Here is a 16,504-nt window from a genome sequence, read left to right on the forward strand (position 1 = left end):
TTTTATTAAATTTTTCTTCAGTTCCGATCAGTTTGTACAGCACATTAAATTATCTGTATCTGTTTACCCCACAGCCCGTTCTGATTCATCCAAAATAATATAATTATTATATAGAACTGTAAATATAATTTTCTTGCCCTCCTTAATATGAGAGACATTCACTTTAATTATTCCCGAATTCCTAAATGCTCAAGGTCCCTGATCGGGCGCCAAATACAACTTTTTGATTCTATAAGAAGCATAATCTGTAAAATGAGATTATTGATACCAAGCCCACTGTTACCGTAGCAAAAATATTAACAAGATGGACATAAATTAAACAAACACCATCATCATATTCCCCTTATCTCAATCTATTGTTGAAAGTTATTCATTCTCCAAAATTTTGCCTAGACTTTTTGTCAGCCAGTCTGGCCAACGATAAACGGCCATAGACAGCTTGTATATTATCATCTATAACGCTCATACATAATTCAAAAGATATTAAAAAAAAAACGAAGAATATTTTAATATTTATTATTATTGATTATTGAATAAATACCAGTTAACTAAATTTTCTGGCCAAAATCTTTCAAGGCACATAAAAAGACATGTGATGACAATTGCCTATGATACGATTTTATAATGACAGCAAAGAACAACAACAAAATAACGGTTAAGATTTGGTTGATTTGGCAACCTGGATGGATAGTTGGGTCTTTAGCTTTCCCAATATATTACAACAATATTTGGTCAAATATTTTAAAAGACAAATAATAAATAATATTGAATAAAATATACCGAAAATACAAAAAAAAAATAAAAATTTCTAACATTATAAAACATCCCAAAGGGCAAGCAATTTTGCTCGAAACAATATAATTAAATTAATGACATTAATTTAAAGTATTGATGTGAATTAATATAAAATAAATTCAATTTAATTTAAGAAAATTAATTATCAACACAAATAATAAATACTTTAGCTTTAGGTTTATTTATTATTTATTTCAAATAATATGTAAATTTGATATTGCCGCTTGTTTTCAATGTCATTACCGTTTAATTGTCTATACATTATTGAGAAATTTTCTAGATATCCTTGAAATAACCTTGTGAATTATTGAATGGTCTTTATTCAGATTTCTTATATATTTCTAGAGAAAGAGAAAACTATGAATGAAATGTATACTAAAGATTTTCATATATTTTGATTTTATTTTACTATATAATATATTAATTAAAATACCCTTTGCGGTTCATTGAGGAATTTTGTTGTCTTCTAATGGAGCCAAAAACGTAGGATACATCTAAATTTTTGTTTTATTGCCAGCCACATAGAGTAAAATATAATATAATTCCCATAGTTGACAATGCCAATTAGTTAATTGACTAAGTTTTTTTTTACAAAAGGCATTTTTTAGTTTGTTTTTCAAAAAAGAAAAAAAAGTTTTTCAAAAATTCATTCATCATCTATAACAACAATATCCTCTACATCAGCCTCAAGCATCATTAGTTACTATTTGCCAACGAGACATAGATAAAGAGAGAAAGAAAGAAAGACAGGCGACCGACAAGCGGCCGTATGGACAGACACTCGTTTGTTTTTTTTTTATCATAACGTTGAGTAGTTTTCATTTAAATCCCATTCATCATCCATTGAATGAATTAAATGTAACTCTTAAGCGCCACAATGACACTTTTCAGTACAAATTTGTTGTCATCACACAAGTGTGCCACACCAACAACACCATTCCAAGTAGCTGCAAATGACTAGCCCCTTGGGACCTCAAGCCCCTATGCTCATTCATATGACAAACTCTCTTGTCTTATTCCTTCTCGAGCATTGACTCAATAACACACAAATTTTTAAGGCCCTTCCCCCACCCCCATCAGTTTACTGATATTGTCTCATGTGTTGCAGTGATCGTGTGAGTGAGACACAATGAATGTCTCTTGGATGAATTTGTCTACTTATTACTATGCTACATGTGCCACATATACATGCAACAACGAATGCAACAACAAGCAATGGTTTTATTTTTTTTTTATGTGACAACACTGACACTGAACGCAAAGCCAATATCAATTTCATCGTTTTACCGGACGGACATAGCTTTAGTGTCATAGCGTCGTAGTGGACGCTAAAGGCTTGGAATAGCTTTCATTTGGCACACATTCAACCGAAAGAGGTTAGTTAATGGGTCAAATAGTTGTCATAGATTCTTGTAAAGTTGTTGTTTTTTGTTGTTGTATTGTGTCTATATAGTAGCATTTGATTTTTCATTTCTATTTGGCTTAGCCCAAAGGGGCGGAAACAAAATAGAATTCCTTTTCTTAGATTTCTAAAATATTTTCAATCAAATTGGTATTTGTGGAACAAAGTCCAATTTATTTTATCTTGGCTGTTATTGTATGTAGAGAGATATTGGCGGAAATAAATTAAATACTTTAGTGTTGTTTTTACCTGCAAACACATTTTTTTTCTTGAATTGTTTTGATGATATTATTTCAATGATACATTTAGAAAGAAAATGGGTACATTAAAATGCAACATTTGAATTAAAAAATAATTCAAATGTAAATAAAATAATATTTGTTCTACATTTGAAGTTGGAGATATTGGATTTTAATTGGATTTATTATTAATTTAAAATAATTACAATAGGCAGATGGACATATTATTCTGACACCACAACTATATTTATACCCTTCACCACTACTGTGGTACAGGGTATAATAAGTTTGTGCATTTGTATGTATCGCCAAGAAGGAAAAGTCTGAGACCCATTGTTCAGTATACCGATCGTCTTACAATTAAATTCTGAGTCGATTTAGCGATGTGCGTCTGTCTGTCTGTCTGTCTGTATATGTAATTTTGTGTGCAAAGTACAGCTCGCAGTTTAAGTCTGATCGTCCTCAAATTTGGCACAGAGGTTTACATTGGCTCAAAGACAATCGCTATTGATTTTGAAAAAAATTGGTTCAGATTTAGATATAGCTGCCATATATATTTATCAACGATCTGGTCATAATTGACGTATTTATAAATTTCGGGCAGACAAATATTTTGGGGCTTTCGAAAGATATGCAAAATATCAGCCAAATCGGTTCAGATTTAGATATAGCTCCCATATATATCTTTCGTCCGATTTAAACTTATATGGCCTCAAAAGCCAGAGTTTTGTCCTGATTTGCTTCAAATTTTGTACAAGGAGTACGTTTAATAGTATTGTTAATTGTGCTGAATTTGGTTGAAATCGGTTCAGATTTAGATATAGCTCCCATATATATCTTTCGTCCGATTTGAACTTATATGGCCTCAAAAGCCAGAGTTTTGCCCTGATTTGCTTCAAATTTTGTACAAGGAGTACGTTTAATAGTATTGTTAATTGTGCTGAATTTGGTTGAAATCGGTTCAGATTTAGATATAGCTCCCATATATATCTTTCGTCCGATTTGAACTTATATGGCCTCAAAAGCCAGAGTTTTGCCCTGATTTGCTTCAAATTTTGCACAAGAAGTACGTTTAATAGCATCACTAAGTATACCAAATTTCGTTGAAATCGGTTCAGATTTAGATATAGCTCCCATATATATTTTTTGTCTGATTTTTGCCTATATGGCAATAAAAGCCAGAGTTTTATCCTGATTTGCTTTAAATTTTTTCACAAGGAGTACGTTTAATAGTATTGTTAATTGTGCTGAATTTGATTGTCGGGCCCGCCCAACTTTAGACTTTACTTACTTGTTTTGAATATATTTGTGTGAAAATAATTACAGTGCCACACGTAAGTATTGGCACAGAACCCTAAATCTCATAGTGGTCAGGGTATCTGCGAAAAAATGTGCCTACCGGAAATATTGATTTAAAGCTCCATAAATACATACCGACCAACTCAGAACCACCTCCTGAGTTGGTTTAGCCCTTTGTGTCCATCCGCCAGACCTTGTATTTGTTGTTCGCAGTATTTAGGCTACTATTAGGAACCTATTTTGATGCAATTTAGTACAGTTTCGATAGAAAAATGGGGCAATATAGTTACAAATAAAACAAAAAATTAGTTCATTCATTGTCCTGACTGCTTAAAGCTGTTATAAAACAAAAGGGAATGCCAAAAAAGTGATAAGTGTTCAAAAAATTTACAACTACCTGTGCCAATACTTTTGTTACTCAAAAAATTTGCCTTGTTTTAATTTTTTTATAATTTAAATATTGAAAGAACAAAAATTAAAAAAAAAATCTAAAATCAAAAAATTATCTAGATTCTTAATGCAGTTACAACCCAACTTAAAATATTTTTAATTTAAAATAGCTTCATATCACTTTTAAAATAAGAATTTAAAAAAAATTGTTTGGTGTGCCAATACTTATGTCCGTTACTGTATATACTTGGATACAAGATTTTTATTCGTTTCAAATTTACAACCCAAAATATATTTCAGAATCTAATAACCATATTTCATAGCGTTGTTAGTAGTTTATAAATAATAAAATTTTAGATATCAATTTTATATATATATTTGTTTCGAAATATATGTATGTTTGGATCAGGGTTGGTCCGGCACAAACTGCGACTTTTGCAACATACATTTGCGACGGTATAATACGTATATCGCAAAGGTCGTAAACCTACTGTAGAAACCCTAATTTTGAATAGAAGAAATTCTGAACATTTTTTAATTTAGTTTGACAGCATTCGCTGTGAGTTTCTGCAGAAATTTGTGAAAGTTTTTCCACGGTCAAGCCTATTTTCTTAGGTGGTATCGAAATTCCCGTTGGTGTGTGTGCAAAATATCTTGGGGTTATATTGGACAGGAGACTGAACTTAAAGCTAAGAAAGGACGAGAAAAGCCACTGTCCTGTACTCGTGCAAAAGGCAATAGGGAAAATGTGGGGACTAAAACCGAAAATTGTGAACATTCCTAAGAATTGAAACTTCTTCACACATACCATCGTCTTGCATATCATCGAATTCGCTGCCTAGTTGACGTGACTGAAGTATTTTGAGTTTTGCGACTTTTGTTACTTTTTCTACATTTACGACGCCTATGTTAGGTTTACGACGTTTACAATTTTGCGACAGTCGCAAACCTAAACAAGTTTGATACAGACCATCTCTGGTTTGGATACCACATTTCTATTCTAATGAAATTTAAGGTACTTTCAATATGCGTATAGACATATTATTCTGACGCCCAAAAATATATTACCAAATATCACAACGATATCTCATAACGTTGTTAGAAGTTTAGAAACTGTAAATATTTGGATGTAAAATTAAAAAATATTTGTGTGGAAATATATATATGTTTGTATACAATATTTCAATTTGTATGAAATTTAAAATACTTTCAACAGGCAAGTGATGAGCGGATTGGGAGCCACCATGGTGCATAAGTTAGCATGCCCACCGTGGGTTCAATCAATGCTTCGACCGAATACCAAACAGTTTTTCAGCGATTTATTATCTCCTCTCAGTAACGCTGGTGAAATTTCTGAATGTTTCAAAGCTTCTTTTATCTCTACTTGTCCCAAAGTTTTTAAACGTTCAACAGATGGACAGACATTTTGATATGACACCTCATGTACCTTAAAGTGTCTCTGCCCAATTTTTCTGAGTTTTTCCTATTGCTTTATAAATGGTAAATATTTAAATTCAAATATTTATTTATTTGTATGGAAATATGCAAATATTTTTTAACTGAATGCTTAAATTTTCGATTTAAAAAATTGTTTACATGAAAATATTTACATGCTATTTTTATATTTTTGAATGCAAACTTATTTCATTAGTTTACCTTATTTTAAAGGACACATATATTTGCATACAAATATAAGTATAATTGGATACGAATATTGTTTAGAAAAAAAGTACAAGCTTAAAGTTTAGATTTACATTTTATATTTATATTCAAAAAACTACATATTTATATGCAAAATGTATATGTTTGAATGCAGAAACCATTTCATTTATCTACCCTATTTCAAGGGGCACATATTCTAGTAACTTTAACGTTCATATAGACAAAGTTAACAAACTGTATAGTTTTGTGACAGAAAAAAATCTCCCCTGTCATAAATAATTCCCCATTGCAACATTGTCATTTGAGATGCAACAATTTTATGATCGTTAGTTTGTTTGTTTGTTTGTTTTTTTGATATTTTTCTTTTATATGACCTGTCCCACTATCCCTGTAGATATCTATGATGAATATTTTATAGCTCCTGGCTGAGTTATATGTACTCATAGTTGCATTTTGTAATACCACAACATCAACCGCATTGATGATGATATGCTTGTCGATGGCAGTTTTATTATTAGTGTTGTTTTTTTTCTCTCTATATATTTTAGCTAATTATAAACTTTTTTTTTATGACCATACATTTGTTCAACATTTGTGCCATAAACATTTGTCGTTGTGATTACTTAAGCGCATTTTCAAGGCCACAGGATGAATAAAAACTGCAATTCATTATGGCTGTGCAAGTTTCAAATGAACAATATTGGTCATTAAGGCAACATTGTGGCAAAAGTGACAATTACTCAAGGTTGGGTAAAATTTCTGGGCGACAAAAACAAATAAGAAAAAAATTCGTCACATTGTTGTATAGTGGAAGAACTAAGAAGATACTAAACCATCGAAAATCAATGAGGAAACTTTAAAGACTTTAATTAACTTTTTTGAATTATCTTGTTTCATATAGAATAAAACAAATTTTTTTTTATATAATATTTTTTATATATAAGAAAAAGGTTTCTTAATTTTAGCATAAGTTTTTGTTACTTTAGGGCCCCAGTAAAATTGCGGTGATGGTCCCTGGAGATGCAAAATGTGTTATTCGCAATAAAAAGAGGTACAATTATTTTACAAACGAGGCCCAAAATAGACAAATCATTCAATTTACTCTATTAGTAGTACTTATACGCACCCATATACCTACAATCATAATAATCATACGCTCCCCTTAACAGATTGGCTGATAAGTCCCCGGTCTAACAAAGAAAAACACATTTTTTTTTGTCAAAATTCGTTTTTATTATTCAACATATCTCCCTTCAAGAGCGATACAACTATTATAACGACCTTCCAATTTTTTTATACCATTTTGGTAGTACTCCTTCGGTTTTGCCTCAAAATAGGCCTCAGTTTCGGCTATCACCTCTTCATTGCAGCGCAATTTTTTCCCTGCGAGCATCCTTTTGAGGTCTGAGAACAAGAAAAAGTCACTGGGGGCCAGATCTGCAGAATACGGTGGGTGGGGAAGCAATTCGAAGCCAAATTCATGAATTTTTCAATGACTTGTGGCACGGTGCGTTGTCTTGGTGGAACAACACTTTTTTCTTCTTCATATGGGGCCGTTTTGCCGCGATTTCGACCTTCAAACGCTCCAATAACGCCATATAATAGTCACTGTTGATGGCTTTTCCCTTCTCAAGATAATCGATAAAAATTATTCCATGCGCATCCCAAAAAACAGAGGCCATTACTTTGCCAGCGGACTTTTGAGTCTTTCCACGCTTTGGAGACGGTTCACCGGTCGCTGTCCACTCAGCCGACTGTCGATTGGACTCAGGAGTGTAGTGATGGAGCCATGTTTCATCCATTGTCACATATCGACGGAAAAACTCGGGTGTATTACGAGTTAACAGCTGCAAACACCGCTCAGAATCATCAACACGTTGTTGTTTTTGGTCAAATGTGAGCTCGCGCGGCACCCATTTTGCACAGAGCTTCCGCATATCCAAATATTGATGAATGATATGACCAACACGTTCCTTTGATATCTTTAAGGCCTCTGCTATCTCGATCAACTTCATTTTGCGGTCATTCAAAATCATTTTGTGGATTTTTTTGATGTTTTCGTCGGTAACCACCTCTTTCGGGCGTCCAATGCGTTCACCGTCCTCCGTGCTCATTTCACCACGCTTGGATTTTGCATACCAATCAATTATTGTTGATTTCCCTGGGGCAGAGTCCCGAAACTCATTATCAAGTCAAGTTTTTGCTTCCACCGTATTTTTTCCCCTTCAGAAACAGTATTTCCTTTTTTTCCATTTTTTTCACAATAACAAAAGTTTCTTCACAAAAGACGCTCTGTCTCACGAACTAATTGACTTACAGACGTCGTATTTTATTAAATATATTTAGTTATTTATTGCAGGAAAATATTTTTTTCACATAATTGACATGAATAAACATAAAATAGATTTTATCAAAATGACTATATCCAAATGTTCCTTCTACCAAGGAACTGTGAGACGAAGTAGTCCCAACTTAAATTCAATTAAAACACCTAATTTTTCTAATAGTATATCTTGAGAAATAAATTGAAAATTTTTCCCAACTACTTTGAATTTACGATTTGCTGTAAATTGTTTTTTTTTTTAATTTTTCACATTATAGTTACAAAAAAAACTTATTCCCCATTAAAAGTTAGATCGTTTATAATTATTCTCTTAAATTTGGTATATAATTCTATATTATATATAAAAAAGGGTTTCTTAATATTTTCGGCAATAGTTTTGTGTTACTTTGAGTTTTGTGTAACTTTTGAATCCCAGTAAAATTAAGGTGATGATCCCTACAAAAGTGTTATTTGCTTTAAAAAGTGGCACAATTAGTTTAAAAACGAGGCCTAAAATAGACATTTCATTCGATTTACCCTATTATTAATACTTATACGCACCCATATACCTACAATCATAATAATCATACGCTCCCCTTATATGAAAAATAATTCCATTCGAATCAAGGGTTTTTTTCGATCAAAGCCAATTATTTCGCAAAATTTGAGTAAATAAAAAAATTTGTATTTTATAAAATTTATTTATTAACTTATTCTTTCTTAAGACCATGTTTTACAGAAAAACTAAATTTTTCATGGTATTGATGTGAATGAACATAAAACAGATTTTATTCAAAATGGCCATAGCCAAATTTTTCCTGTAAGATAAAGTAGTCCAAATTTTAATTTTCTGCTAATACTTTTGGAACAACCAGGTTGGTTCAACAGAAGGAAATAATCGAATGTGTTCAACGGAAAAACACAAAAAGTTCCCATATGTAGTAGGTACTTTTAGTTAATGTGGTATCACAATATCTGAATACTCTTTAAACTAACCTAACCTAAATTCAATTAAAACACCTAATTTTTCTGATAGTATATGTTGAGAAATAAATTGAAAAATTTTCCCAACAACTTTGAATTTACGATTTGCTGTAAATTGTTTTTTTTTTTTTAATTTTTCACATTATAGTTACAAAAAAAACTTTTTCCCCATGGAAAGTTTGATCGCCTGTAATTATTCTCTTAATGTTTCGCTTTATTACTCTTTGTGTGTATATCATTTTTCCAACAGCTATTAAGTGTTTCTATGATTGCAATAAAGTGAATGATGTGAAATTGCAATATTAATATTTTCGTTTTAATAACAAGTCCTAATTGTCTTTTTTAATTCAGGAAGTCTTTTCTGTATCTTCTAAGGCAATTAATTTAAAAGATAAGGACATTTTTCATTTTCTACTATAGTTGTATTGTATTTTGTCTCATTTTCACCTTGAGTATTTTGAAGCGTTAATTGTTTCCATATGGTCAGGGGACAATTAGCAAATTATCTCACATTTCATCAAATCTAAAAGCTTTTTTTCTGGTTGTTGGTATGGTTCGTAGAAGCTAATTAAAATCGAATTATCAAACACCAGGGTATTCATCATCCGGTCTATCTTTCAAACGGGCGGCAATCTAGAAATCTTAATTTATTAATTTAATCAAAGTACAATATGCATTAGAATGAAAAAAAAAATCGCATTAAAAATTATTCTCATTTTTTTTTTTAGATTTAATCGTTATTTTTTTGGTTTGGGCAAGGTGGTTGAGAAGATAAGGTAAATAAACAAGCATCTCCTCTAAGGAATGTGGTTTCAAATATTCAATTTAAATATTTTCTAAACAAAAAAACTTGATGATTTTCAAAATCAATATATTGTGAGTTTTTTTTTTATTCTCTAATACAATGACTAATCATGTCTTAATAATTAATAATAGTCAAGTGTTTAATTTAAATTATTTTCAATTTGTTGTTTTTTTTTTATGCTTCATTGATGGATATTCGTTTATGATTCATGGCATATATGCAAATGATAACCAAATAATTGTTAATAATTCTAAAAAAAGCAGCAGCAACAACAACAACAAAACTACAAATAAACGTTTTAGACAAATATTCATTTAAAAATTTATTAATTGCTTGTTGTTTTAAAAGCCTTATAAAGACGCCCATCTTAATGTCCGTCCTATGCCATATGTCCGTCCATATTTTACTGTATATTGCTTAGAAAAATCATAGTGAGGTTTAGTTTTTGTTTTTTGTTTTTCATTTATCGTAAGCTTAACTGATAGTTATTAATATTCTAGGCGAGGTTTCAAACCGAAAGACACAATTTAAATTAATCGTATACTGAGCTTGCAGGGGTCTTTCCCATATTTAGTTAAGCGAGGAAAATTATTTTGGTCTTAACACAAGTACTCAACAGGTTGTTGATCGTACAACTTCCCAAATTGCTTAGGTTGTTGGTGTTGGCAGGGAGGGTTTGTTCAGGCATTCATTCAATGCATTAGTAAGTAGTCCATAATGAGATTTTAATGTTTTCTCTAAGGTTCGTAATTTTAAAACGGAAATTGATTATTGTACAATTTTAGCAATAGTTTTTACTTTGTTGTTGATTTTTTTTACTGATTTTACTGTGAAATGAATTAACAGTTTTTTTCTTCTTCTGTATTTCTCTTTATAGCCCTGAATATATTTTATGATGGTGAGTGTTGTGTTAAATTTTTAATAATGTATAAAAAAAGTAAATATTTAAGAATTTTTAATGAGTTGAGAAAAATCCCATAAATTTGTAAAAACACTTGAATCCAAAAAATAAAAATCCAATCCAGAGGCTTAAAATGGATCCATATTGAGACTTAGTTAATATCACGAAATAATTACTGCATAAAAGAATACTTAAGAACGAATAAATTTACGAAAATGCCTAATTAGTTCTATTCTAACGACAAATATCGCTTATATTTTTTTCGGCCAGTGTAGGTATTTTTGCATTTTAGAATTCATAATATATTAATGTTAGTTATAATTTAATTGCAATCAAGATAAATCATTCACACTCTTCTATTAGTAATAATTATACGCACCCATATACCCTCAATGCGGAGCCACCGTGGTGCAATGGTTAGCATGCCCGCCTTGCATACACAAGGTCGTGGGTTCGATTCCTGCTACGACCGAACACCAAAAAGTTTTTCAGCGGTGGATTATCCCACCTCAGTAATGCTGGTGACATTTCTGAGGGTTTCAAAGCTTCTCTAAGTGGTTTCACTGGAATGTGGAACGCCGTTCGGACTCGGCTATAAAAAGGAGGTCCCTTGTCATTGAGCTTAACATGGAATCGGGCAGCACTCAGTGATAAGAGAGAAGTTCACCACTGTGGTATCACAATGGACTGAATAGTCTAAGTGAGCCTGATACATCGGGCTGCCACATAACCTAACCTAACCTAACCATGCCCGTCTTGCATACACACGGTCGTGGGTTCGATTCCTGCTGCGACCGAACACCAAAAAGTTTTTCAGCGGTGGATTATCCCACCTCAGAAATGCTGGTGACATTTCTGAGGGTTTCGAAACTTCTCTAAGTGGTTTCACTGCAATGTGGAACGCCGTTCGGACTCGGCTATAAAAAAGGAGGTCCCTTGTCATTGAGCTTAACATGGAATCGGGCAGCACTCAGTGAGAAGAGAGAAGTTCACCAATGTGGTATCACAATGGACTGAATAGTCTAAGTGAGCCTGATACATCGGGCTGCCACCTAACCTAACCTAACCTACCCTCAATGATAGTAATCATACGCTCCCCTTATACAAAAAATAATTAAACTTGTATTAAGTGTTTTATCGATATTTTCATAAACATGTACTTCATACAATTTGAATAAATATAAAAAATGTATATTTACTTCAATTATTAATTTATTTTTGTTTTCATAAGACGATTTTTCGCAGAATAACAAAATTTCTTTTCCCGATAGTGGCATTTCAAATTATAATAAAAAAATAATAGGAAGCTTTTTCTGTCTGTGTGGCTGTTTTTTACAATTTAGAATTCTAACTATAAATTAAAATTAGTTATATTCAAATTGTAATTAAGGTAAATTATATTCACTCCCCCCATTAGAATATTTATACGCACCCAAATAATAATAATCATACGTTCTCCTTATACAAAAAAAAAAAAAAATAAATAATTCAATTCGAATCAAATGTTTTATCGATATTTTCAAAGCCACTTTAAAAAAGTTTTAATAAAAATTAAAAAATTAATAATCATTTAAAATAATTATTTGTTAATTTTTTGTAGAATGATTAATATTTTCATTATAGTGAAATTTAAAATTATAATAAACAAATTTTATTATTTATTTATGAATAAATAAATAAGATTATGAAACTTTTTCTTTTTAGTTATACTAAAATTGCAATCACGACAAATCATTCGCGCTACCCTATTAATAATAATTATACGCACCCTTATACCTATAATAATAATAATAATAAGCATACGCTCCCCTTATACCAGAAATGAACAAATTCGTATCAAGTGCAATATTGATATTTCCATTAAAAATATTTATTGATTAATTGATTTTATTATTTTCGTACGTCCATTTTTCTCCAAATGACAATGACTATATCCATTTTTGTCCTCCTACCAAGGAACTGCAAATAGCTTTAATAAAATTTCAATAAAAATGCGCTCTCCTTTATTAAAAGAGAAAACAGTGTTTTTTTTTCTACTCCAGTACATAGTGAAACTACAATAAAATGTGCATCCATTTATCTACAATAAAAATAACCATGTGGCTTATAATTTCAAATTTTTTTTATAGTCCTGGAACAATACATAAAAAAACATCCGAAACTACAATAATTCTTCTATTAAAAATACTCATACGCATTTATTTACCTACAATAATAATAATAATCATACGCTGCTTCTATCACCACAAAACATAAAAAGATTTTTGATTCACAAAAATGCATATTCATCTTTCGTTTCTTTACAATTCCAAAATTTTTCTTCAGCTCTAGGAATTGAAAATTAAATGTAAAAATGTTAAATTTAAATTCTTATAAAATTCCTACTGGAACTTTATAAGAAATTTTTATTCTCCTATTAAAAACACTTATACACACCCATTTACCTACAATAATAATAATCATACGCTCCTCCTATCTCCGCGTTTCCAAATTTCCAACTCAACTTCAGGAATTGCACATTGAATTTAATCCCATTGAAACTTCAGAAGATTTTCTCATTCTTCTATTAAAAATACTTATACGTACCCATTTACCCACAATAATAATATTAATAATAATAATCCTCCTATCTACACAAAAAATTTAAAGATCAATGTTTAAAAAAATTTGACAAAATTTCTTTTCTTATCAATTCCAAAATGTTTCCTTCTACAGCTACAAATTGAATTTAGTCGCATTAAAATTTGAATATATTTTTCTATTAAAAATACTTATACGCACCCGTATACCTACAATAATAATAATAATAATCATACGCCCCTTTCTATCACCACAAAACAATGACAAAAGATTTATGAATCACAAAAATGCACGCGTATTTTTTTCTTTTCTATCTTCCAAAGTGATTTGTATGTAGAACTTTCCCCCACTAAATTCTTTCATTAAATATAATCGTATTAAATCATTTTGCCTATTGACCCAAAGTTGTAACCATGCAGTCAATCAATCAAATTCAATTTACAACACGCCATCAATTAATAAAAAAAAAAAAACAGAACAAACTAACCCTCTTCCCAAGAAAAAATCTGCAAAGAGAAACCCATGCAAAAAAGTTTTACTTAAGACAGACAAATGATGGAAAAATAAAACTAAGAATGTAAAGCCAAAATACAAATAAATCAGTGGCCCGAGTAGAGTAGAGCAGTGAGCATGGCAGGAAAGGCCTCATCCAAGAGTATGAAGATGGTGATGGATGATGACTCAATGGCACTCCACCAATTCACTTGGAGAAATCATTTATTGTCGTTGTCGTCGTCGGCCCACAAAAACAAAACACACGCTCGCAGAGGAAGTAGTGAAAGTGGAAATTAAGGAAGAACGTAATAAAAATTCCAGAGTTTCCTCCTCTTTGGCGTCTTCTTCGTTTTGTAGTAAATCTTTAACATAAAACCAAAATAAAATGACCTTCAATGAAACTATTTATAAATATGTATATACAAACACATGGATTGGAAGTTTTTCTATTCATTCATTCATTTATGTGTATAGAAAACGTAGTATGCATGCCTTCTACAAAAAACAAGTCCTTGTCTTAATATCACTTGTGTAAATATTTTCTCTTTGGTATAGTAGGAAAAAAGTTTTAGTGCGTATTTTTATATTCATTTGTATATGTTAACATTTATATTCAAACGCCCCAAAAACTCCCCCAATACAAGGATAAAATGAAATACATACAGTATGGCAAATATTTGAACAAAGAATTGAAGATTTTATGGTAGTGGGGAAAAGGACTAGCAAGAATCATGTATTTCCGAAAAACAATTGCCAATATATATTTACAAAATATTGTTTTATGTCTTAATTTTGTAACATATATATCACAAGATATTAAATAAAAATGTTTATTCTGAACCACTCACTAACTCCACGTTTTCAAAAGTAAAGAAGCATGTTAGAGCTTTGCTAGCAAAGACAGATATAATTTGCGAAATGTTGTCTATAGTTTGTTCTCAGTTGACAAATTGGAATTCCTGATTTTTTCTAGATAAATCAACCAATAATTAAGTTTACCTTTATATTAAAAATAAGCATACGCACCCTGGAACTCATAATAAAAATAAATTTTCAAATGTAAGAGGCCATGCTAGCTAGATCTTTCCTGTCAATGAGAAATCCTTAATTTTCTTCTCAGCTAGGAGAAGTCAACTTCTCAATCTTCCTTCAAATATAAAATAATTCTATGTACTAATATTGACAATGATTATATTAGAATATTAAATAAAATGTATATGGTGAGGTTTCTTATAGATCTTTCACCAACACTAAGTTTTCAAAAATAACGAAGCAGGTTAGATCTTTGCTAGCAAAGACAGATATACTTTTCGAAGTATTCTCTGCAGATTGTTCTCAGTTGACAAAAGTGAATTCCAAATAGTTATCATACAAATCTAGATGTAATTAAAGATATGGTTCTATTAAAAATAATCATACGCACCAATGGACCATAGTAAAATTAAATTTTGCAAAGTAAGAAGTCATGCTAGACCTTAGCTGTTACTCCGAGATGTATTAACCTCAATGCCATCTAGGTTTTGTTCTCAGTTGAGAAATGCTAATTCCTTATTTTCTCCTTCAAATTAACAAAAAATATATAAATATCCTTATATTGAAATCATACGCACCCCTGGACTCAGAGTAATCGTATGTTATCCATTCTTCCACCAAAAAAAAAAAAAAATTAAATAAGCTAAGCTAAAAAAAAAACTATATGTTGGGTTTTTACATATATACCTTTCACTAACACTAGGTTTCCAAAAGTAAATAAGCATGCTAGAGCTTAGCTAGAAAAGTTAAATATAATTTCTGAAGTGTTCTCTATAGATTGTTCTCAGATGGCCAAAAGGTGTTCCAAATATTTCCCATACAAATCTAGATATAAATAAATGTACCATTCTATTAAAAATAATCATACGCACGAATGGACGTATAGCAAAAATAAATTTTCCAAAGTAATAATATATGCTAGACCTTAGCTATCAATGAGAGATGTACTAACCGATGTCTTATCTATGTATTCTTCTCAATTGAGAAAAGTCAATTCCTCAATTTTTCCCTTCAAATCTAAAAAATATAGGTGTCCTTATATTGAAAATAATCATACGCAACGCTGGACTCAGAGCAATCGTATTTGATCACTTCTTCCAAAAAATGTATTATTAAAATTTGTTTCTATTCAACCACCACTTGTTGGTTTTATCTCTTTTTATACATTTTCATATTTCGTTTTATCATTTCTTGTGAAAGTTTTTCCACTTCACTGTAATATTCTTTTGCTTCTCGCATACGCAAATAATGATATTTTCCCCTTCAACCACACAAATGACAAGGGATGGAAGTGTGTGTGTGTGAGTGAATTTTTATTGATATCCGTAGAGGGGGTAGTTCAGACAATTGGGCGCCGCGGTAAATGTGTAGTTAAAAAGGAAATGACTTCCATGTTTAACGCAAAAATGTCCTTTCGAACAAAAAACACCATAGACAAGGATAATACGCAATACGTCCTTTCAATGTGGGTGTTTGTTGCAGATACTTTATCATAGTTTTTATTGAATTTTTGTTTAGTGCTGAAATTATAGAGATTCTTGTAGGAGAAATAAAACTTTGCCTTATTACTTGAGCAGTTTTTTTAATAGTTTTAATT

General features: G+C 30.9%; 1 protein-coding gene across 1 annotated transcript in view; it reads left to right on the forward strand.

The window, feature by feature from the left end:
- The window catches only part of LOC142228311 (activating transcription factor 3-like), a 117,074-nt gene that overhangs the window by 50,809 nt on the left and 49,761 nt on the right, over nt 1–16,504 (forward strand). The window contains exon 2 of the mRNA XM_075298703.1: nt 10,777–10,797. The gene's annotated coding sequence lies outside the window, so the exon portion shown is untranslated. The remainder of the gene's footprint in view (nt 1–10,776; nt 10,798–16,504) is intronic.

The sequence above is a fragment of the Haematobia irritans genome, chromosome 3 (genome assembly GCF_050003625.1).
Source record: "Haematobia irritans isolate KBUSLIRL chromosome 3, ASM5000362v1, whole genome shotgun sequence".
Classification (NCBI taxonomy): Eukaryota; Metazoa; Arthropoda; class Insecta; order Diptera; family Muscidae; genus Haematobia; species Haematobia irritans.